The following is an 8,774-nucleotide window of genomic DNA, read 5'->3' on the forward strand; positions in this document are numbered from 1 at the left end:
TTGTAAAGGCAGTAAAACAACAACTGACCAACCAACAAAACAAAATACCCTGAAAAGACTTCTATTTATTTCTTTGATTATATTACTGTTGCCAGAAAAATAAATGCAATTTTGGAAACAAAGTAAAATATTCCTATTAGAATTCCAAGTTTCCCCATACCTAATGCTTTACAATGTTGTTCTAAGATGTGTATGGTATGTATGAAAATAAGAGTGCAGCCTGAATGCTATTGAAGGAAATCTATGAAAAATTGCTACAGAATTATTAATGAAAACCTTTTTTCAGCATTAGTCATACTCTGACTGTGAAAAATATGGAATCTTGGACCTGTGAATGCAGCAGCAGCATTTTTTTACTAATGGTCCTTTCTGAATTAGAAACAGCTGTCACTGATTCCCTATTCTTTTCATTAGTCATTGTTACTTAGATAATATGCTTTTCCTGTACACTCCTCTGCTCATTTTTTGGAAAGAAAGCAAGCTAATTATGGTATTAGAAATGCAATGAAAAGGAATTCTCATTTTCAATATCTTTTCTTTCTTATTTTTTCCCACTTTCTTTAACATAGTTGGAAGATAAACAATAGCTATCTAAATGAGACAAAAGGTTCTTTGATCGTTAATCATAACTTGTCACATATTCTAATAATTTTCTACTGAATTATGCCGTATTTTAAATTAAATGAAGATGAAAATTATTAAATTCTACCAAATAAACAACACAACTGAAATGAGCTAATAAAATCACTGCTATGGAACTCACTGCTTTTATGCATGTATGTAATAAATGGTAATAGACAGAGAGGGAAATGATGCAATGGAAAATCAGTATAGGGTGACTGCCAGAAAAGTAATGGTTTAAAATTACTAAGCATTTGCTATTGCAACTTGCTATTATCATTTCTTGCTTGGAATGGTTTTTATAAATACAGATTAAAGATTTTTCCTTTTAGTTGAATGAGATACTTCATTTGTGTTAAATAAAAATGCATTTTTTTCTGTTTGTTCATGGTTTTATTGTTTTAGTCTGTATTTCCTGAAAATTGATATCCTTCCACTCCTTTGTTACATGTCATCTTTTATTTCGGGTAGATGGTAGAGCATCTAATGCTCTTATGATTATGCAGCTATATAAATTTTGTCTTTTTGTGTAGAAATAGATTATCAGGTAACAAAAAATATTTTAAAAAACAACCAACCAAACAAAAAAAATCTCACAATCAGCCAAAAAAATAAAGATCTGGAATAATTAGCACACAATTGTTGGTTAGACTTTCAATTACATGTCTGTTTCCAAGTCTGAGAAATTTATTTTCCTTCAACACTAACTTCAGATCCTGTATTTTTTCTCATCTGAGTCTATAGAGGCAATGTCACAACCCTTTTTATGAAAGGTAGAAAGGATGACCCAGCAAACTACTGACTGTCAGCCTCATCTCTATGCTTGGGAAAATTCTGGAACATATGCACTGGAAAGCTGTGCTAAGGTACATGGAAGATACAGAGTTGGTATGAGAAAACCAGCATTGCAAAGCCTGCCTGACCAACCTAGTAGTCTTATGATAGCGTAACTGCACCAACAGACAAGGGAAGAGCCACTGATGTCATATATCTGGACTTCACTGAGGCCTTTGAGATGGTACTCCATAACATTCTTCTCTCCAAATTAGAAAGATGAAGATTTGATGGGTGAATTGTTTGGTGGATGAGGAACTGGTTGCAAGATTGTACCCAGAGAGTGGTGGTCAATGGCTCAATGTGCAGGTGGAGACTGGTGACAAGTGGTGTCCCTCAGGGGTCAGTATGGGGACTGATGCTCTTCACTATCTTCATCAGTGACATCAACAGTGGGATTGAGTGCACCCTCAGCAAGTTTGCAGATGACACCAAGCTGTGTGGCACAGTCAACACACCTGAAGGATAGGATGCCATCCAGAGAGACCTAGACAGGCTTGAGCAGTGGGTGCAGGGAAACCTCATGAGGTTCAACAAATCCAAGTGCACCTGGGTCGTAGCAACCCCCATTACCAATACAAGCTGGGGAACAAAAAGATTGAGCATAGGACTTGGGGGTACTGGTGGATGGCAAGCTGGACATGAGCCTGCAATGTGCCCTCATAGCCCAGAAGGCCAACCTTATCCTGGGCTGCATCAAAACAAGTGTGGCCAACAGGTCAAGGGAGGTGATCCTGCCCCTCTACTATGCACTTGTGAGGCCTCACCTGCAGTACTGCACCTAGATGTAGAGTCCTCAGTACAGGAGAGATATTGGAGTGCGTCCAGAGGAGGGCCACAAAAATGATCCAAGGGATGGAACACCTCCTGTATAAAGAAAGGCTAAGAGAGCATCTAAAGATGGGTTGCAAGAAAGAAGGAAACAGACTCTTTAGTAGTGTCCGTTGTGATAGGACAAGGGGAAAAGGTTTCAGACTAAAAGAGGGGAGACTGAGGTTGGATATAAGGAAGAAGTCTTTTAAGAGAAAGCTAGCAAACTGCTGGAGCTGATTGCCCAGAGAGGTGGTGGATATCCCTGGAGACATTCAAGATGAGGCGGGACAGGGCTCTGAGCAACCTGATCTAGCTATATGTGTCACTGTTCATTGCAGGGGAGTTGGACTAGGTGGCCTTTGAAGGTCCATTTCAACTCAAATGATTCAATGATTCTATTATTTTTTCTCAGTAATAGTACTCAGGTATAGGACACCTCTCCCCTCTCTTCCCTCCCCTCTCCCCTTGTGTCTCAAATGAATTGTTTTATTTATTTCATTATTTAAATAGTATTCTGTAACAGAGACATACAGGGAAAATTTTTTTCTTCCTTAGTGGATATCTGGTCTGGAGATGACAAAGAATATATTTATTTCTTTTTCTCTTATCTACTCCATTCCCCTTTTCTTTCTGAGACTGCCATAAAATGTATCCATTTCTGCACTGCTCCTTCTAGTTGGAAAGGGGCAAGATCTATTTGGCTTCTGGAGAAGAGTTATTTCCTGATCTGAGTATTTGCCTCTGAGGTGTTTATCAGTGGATACTGCCAGATGACTGAAATCATTCTACAATTTGAACTGCAGCTGCAGAGAAACAGATGAGCATAAATCATAAAACAAATACTATATGGGTTTCTTATTATTTACTGGGAAAAGCCCTGTCACTTCCAATAACCAATTGATGAACAAAAGCAAAAAATAAACCCTCCATTATTTCTTGCATTTTTAGAATGAACTTGCCTCACCCATGTTTTATTGTTGCACTTGTCAATATTCTATCAAATGAATTCACTGAGCAGTAGGTCTACAGATTTTAGAAGAGTATTTACAGTGAAAAAAACCACACAACAATCTGAATAAGGATCTGAAATAATATCTTTGGTTCAGTATACATAACTCATACATCAGACAGTGAATATTGAAAGTTCTGCTAGCCTCAAATGTTAAAAATTCAGGATCTGAAAGTATAAGAAATCTAAAAAACAAAAGGTAATATTAAGTTATTTCTAAAATGCCTGAGGATTTTCCAAGTATTCAGCTTTGTTTGCAGCCAGGAGGAGCAGAGATAATTGGGCTGTACTCCTGTTTAAAGTCCTCAGGCCAAACATTATACCACTTAATAATGTGGCACCTGTACCTGTGTAGTGATCTAGATCATGCAGGTTAGGCACCTAGATTTCTGTAGATCTGTGTTTCATGCAGCATTATGGTGGGGGGATTTGTTAACAAAAACCTAGCTAGTGACATTACTGATGAGAAAGGCTACATGCCAAGGTGTGTTTGAACTCCATCCGCTCCTGGCACTTAAGGAAATAAAGAAGAAAAAATTATGATACCATTAATTTAGTTGTCATTGAAAAGGCCATCATATTTTTATAGAAAGTAGATGGCAAGATTTACTCAGCCCAGAAGGGGCTGAATTAGTATCTGTTGTCCTAACTGTCAGATTATGGGGTGTACAGATTACAGAGGGAACTGGCTGCTCTTCTGGCTGAAGTTCTAGCCACATCATGTGGTGGACTTCAAGTATCCTCAACTAGAAGGAGAGTTTCCTTTCACCATCACAATGTGTACAACAACTATACAATAAAGAACAAAACAAAACAAAGAGAAAAAGGAAATACACAGTAATGGTTGGGACAGATATTTAGAATTCAGAAATTGCTATGGCTCTGCCTGAGCCCCAGGAGAAATGTATTTTATACTTGCTGAAGTTCTGTCCATAAAGAAGGAAAAGGTTCTATGTAGGAGGTAACACATCCAGATACATCAGAATGTCCCTTTGTCTTACGATGTGCTACCATAGCACAGGTGTTAAGAGTAATGTATACATTAAATGATACTGACATAACACTGCAGATAGTACAGTCTTACTCATCTTTTATCCTTGTGCCTTTCACAGCCTTTCAGTAATGCCAATGTTAAGGTTTATCTGTAAAAATAAGTAACTTTATTCAATTAAAGTGATAAGTATTTTGTCTGTGCTAAGGCAGAGAACGTACGCAGTACCATTTCAAACAAAGCGTCCTTGAAGACTTTCATCACTCAGAACATACTGTTCCCACTGCTCTGTAAAAGGAGCTGTTTCTGTATATGTCATTATTTGGGCTGGAAGGTCATATATTTGCTGGTATGATATTCAGTGCTTTCTGCAAGCAGTGAAGTGTTTCAATAATACAAAGGCTATTGGAATTTTTTTTTTTTTAATCTTTCATCAAAATGAACATGATCAACTTTCTCTGCCCCTGGGTTAGCAGAGAGATAGAGAGATTAGCCATAGCAGCTGGCTGCAAAGTTAGTTTTAGGGATGAGCAATCAGGGCTATTGCTTGAGATAACAGGGCCTAGTGGGGCCCCTGGGATCATTATGCAACAGTGTAAGCCACTGCAGAGTAAGAAAAAAAGAAGTCTTTTTGCTTTAGTTCATGTTTGGGTTTAAAAAAGCCTAGCACTAGTTCTGGCAGTGAAACTTCAGCATGTGCTTAGTATCTCGTGGCAGCAATTTCTGTATTTATGAGCATATAGTTGTAGGTAGCCCCATAGTACAAGCCTAGACTCTGTCCTCCAGACACACAGATGTAACAGGCTTGGCTGAATTTAACCTTGTTCTATCAAAGGTTCCTCAAAAAGTCATGCTTCTGATACCCATCACCCCCTATTTCCGTAATATCTAGGTGGGATGGCACTTCAGGATTGGGAACAGCTGTTGGCTGTTTGTTGTCAGTGAGATCATCTCCACCTGTGCAGAAAGGCAGCTGAAAAGGAGATTGAAAGTATTGTCTTGCTTGGAACGGTTCCACGAGATCTATTTTGCATGGTTGTAAGGAACAACTAAAGGTGAATGTCAAAGGAGAAGTAATATGATGCTGCTGTTGGACTGTGTAAGCTCTTGACTAGAGGTTAGCAGCAAAATAATGAAAAGGCTAATATAAATGCAGGGAATGTGCTATTCAACACTTGATCATCAGCTATAATAGAAGAGAAATTATGCAGTATTCTAGAGTTTGGATCCACCTTTTACAGTGACTACACTGTGTGAGCTCAAACACAAACAGACAGACTCTGTAATTGAAAAAAGACAGACTTACAATAGGTTCTCATATCTCATCACACTTGGCTATAAAAACAGTGTATACACTCAGATCCAACTTGTAAGCTTGCTGCATTCTTGAAGGCTGTGATTTTATCACTAAAACAAACCCTCTATGTCATCCTCGTGCTAGAGTTCACAGACAATGCCATTCTGAGCATGTCCTCTCATCTCTGATACAAAAGCTTGAGGTAAACACAGGCTGTGAGCATTAACAAAATCAAGAATGTTGAGATAATTACTCTGCGATCAGAAGATAAGGGATCTGAATTGATTTTATGATTTTCTGACTAACCTCTGACTAAAAACAGTCAGCCTGAAGAGATGCATTCTCTCTAATTTATCACTGACTTTTATTGCAACTACATACTATGTCATAGCCCAAATAGTTGACAAAAACATCATGTATAGAACCACTCTCACAAAGATGATTTTGTTCGTTGCTTCAGGGAATAAGGAGACCTTTTTCTTTCTAATTTTGTATAATTAGCCTCTCTATATCTACACCTATAATATTTATATTCAGACCTCTATTGCCCTCCGTATGGTATATTATCTGTTCTGTAGGTTTGGAGACTCTGACAGTATGCATTGCCCAGGGTTAACATTTACATAGTCCATAAAAAATGTCAAATAATTGTGTAATTGCCAATTGTAGTTGGTCACCTGTGCAGCAAAACAAATGATGTAAACAGTCTTTCCTTCAGCCAGTTTAAAGGAATAACCTGTAAGGATATTGTCACGATGCTGTACCCAGAAAGTCTAAATCCATAATTCTGCCAATTTTTTGTTGTTGTTGTGAATTCTAAGGATGGGGCAGTTTTTTTTACAAGAGAATTCTGTTGCTGCTGATGCTAATTAATTAACCTCTAGGAATTTACTTCCAGAATCACCTAGAGGCAACAAGTCAGGGTACCAGACAAAACCAGGTAATGGAATAGTGAAAGCACAGATTATAATAGCAATGTAAAACCAAGCAAGTGAAGATACTTTAAGATATAAATTAGAATTACTGCTTGTGTTCATTATCTATTATATTCTAATTAGCATCTGCTTTTCTTCTCTCTCTCTACTCTCTGTAAAACGACAGGTGAGTTTTGACTAACAACATTCTTCGTGTTGTTCTCCAGGGGAAGCTTTGTGCCATGAAGTGAGCTTCAGCAGCAGTGCATTAAGCAGGCTCTGAGATGCTTGGATTCTGTCTCTGGCACTGAGGAGCTAATTCTCTGCATTTCCTGAAACAGTCTTAGTTGTTTTGCTCAGCAAAGACCCCTTTGAGGCTTTCATTCTATTCCTGCCTCCTTCCAGATGCCAGCAGTCACTGCGAGAACTTGGTGGCACAGTGTTTCTCCAGTGTAACTCTATTTAGCTGAGTGCAAGGAAACATCATGTGGTGCCTTTGACAGTGCCAGATCTGTTACCTTTAAATCTGTAGTGAATCAGCAGACTAATGTAGTGAACTAAAGCAGTTTGTGTGGAATGGGAGCAATCTAAGGTACAAAATGGCAGCTGGGATTTTAACTTAATGGGAATGAATGGTTGTTGCTGGAGATCTTAATTCTTATTAGACAAATTCCACTCTGTTTCCACTGTTGGCCCTTTTAAGCTAGGGGAAAAAAAGGTTTAATGGAAATTCTAGTTCTTAGTGATTAGTGCAATGCTGAGAAATAAGAAGTCTTAAACTTTTGTGCAGCGTGGGTCACTTTGTTAGGGAAACTGCCTTGCTGACCACTATCATTTCTCATTTGCAATAAATGGGCTGCTTTTTCAGCTGTTCACATTTGTAAGGTCAGCTCAATCTATCCTTTGGGACATCTCCAGGCAACAGCAGTAACTGCCTATCTGGAAAGATAGTATCAAGAAAGTACCAGCTGCTCATATATATTTTGTATCCTTTTTATTAATATGTAATATTAAAACCCAGGAGAAGCTAATTCATTGGTAGGAATAATCTTTTCCTTGCCCTCTAGGAAAGCATTTTGTGAATTTTTTTGTTGAATTTTGTCTTTCCTTAGGAAGGTAAATGTCCACCAGGGCTGGATGAGTGACCTTGCTCAGTTCCACGATGATCTTAAAGGCATCAGATCTGAAGAGTACATTCATGCCGTAGTTCCTTAAACTGCCTCTCTCCATCCCTTGTCATGCATTAGATGTTGTTCGTGTTGTTTAACAAAGTTTGATTCATCTCCTTGTTGGCTTCTTTTTCTTCTTCAATTGATGACCTAATTTTTCATCTTATTTGCTTTCCTCTGTCCTATCATAATTCTATCTGATTCCTTCTCTGCTTTATAGACCTCCATAAAGTGGAATAGTTTAACTACCATACAATTACTTCTGAATTAGATGTTTAATTTGTTCTGTATCAAGCTATTTTTAACCTTTCTGCAAATTATTTTGATATTTCCCTTGTTTAAATCATAGTACAAAATATGCAAATACTTGTTTGGTAAATTTGGTAAACCTTTTAAATTTACAAAGGTATTGTTGTTTTGCTGATGTTTCATTCCACTGCTAAAAACAGGAAAATGAGTGTTGCTGCCAGTTCCAAAGAGCATACTTTAAAGAGCATCCACTAATTTTTCTTACAAATAAATATTTGATATTACAAATAATATTTAATATTAAATATTCCAGTAATTTTTCACTTTGCTTTCCAATATTACTTAATCAGCTCTATTTACAAGAGTAGATTTTCCTTGTAACCAAGCTCTTCATCACAACGTGCATTTTATCAATACTAGAAACTGAACCATACTAGAAAGTCTAGCCAAATCTTTACAGTTTTTATATTCCCGGCGCATTGTGTCATTTTCCTATAAGCTTCATTATTCTATCCTATCATTCACCTCCTATCATGAGAGAACAGAGCTCTAAATAAACCTCTAGAAACTAAATCCTTGCCCTTTTTCATCATTAGGCTTTTTTTCTGTGGATCAGTAAAGTCAGTTTTCCATGCTGGTCTATGGTACATTACTAAGACCTCCTGTTTGGAGGACAATAAACCTAAATTTTATATTATCTTTTGTAGTTGTCTATACCTATGTAAAGAACACACAGTGAAATGCAGGATGAAGCTTCAAGGCCGGCTCCTCTGAATTAAGAGTAAGCATAAAACCAGACCCACATTGCACTGTTATTTCCCAATCATTTTTGTCTTGGCTATTACAAGGTAACTGGTAACTGCATAAAAATGTCTGA

The sequence above is a fragment of the Numida meleagris genome, chromosome 3 (assembly GCF_002078875.1).
Source record: "Numida meleagris isolate 19003 breed g44 Domestic line chromosome 3, NumMel1.0, whole genome shotgun sequence".
Taxonomy (NCBI): Eukaryota; Metazoa; Chordata; class Aves; order Galliformes; family Numididae; genus Numida; species Numida meleagris.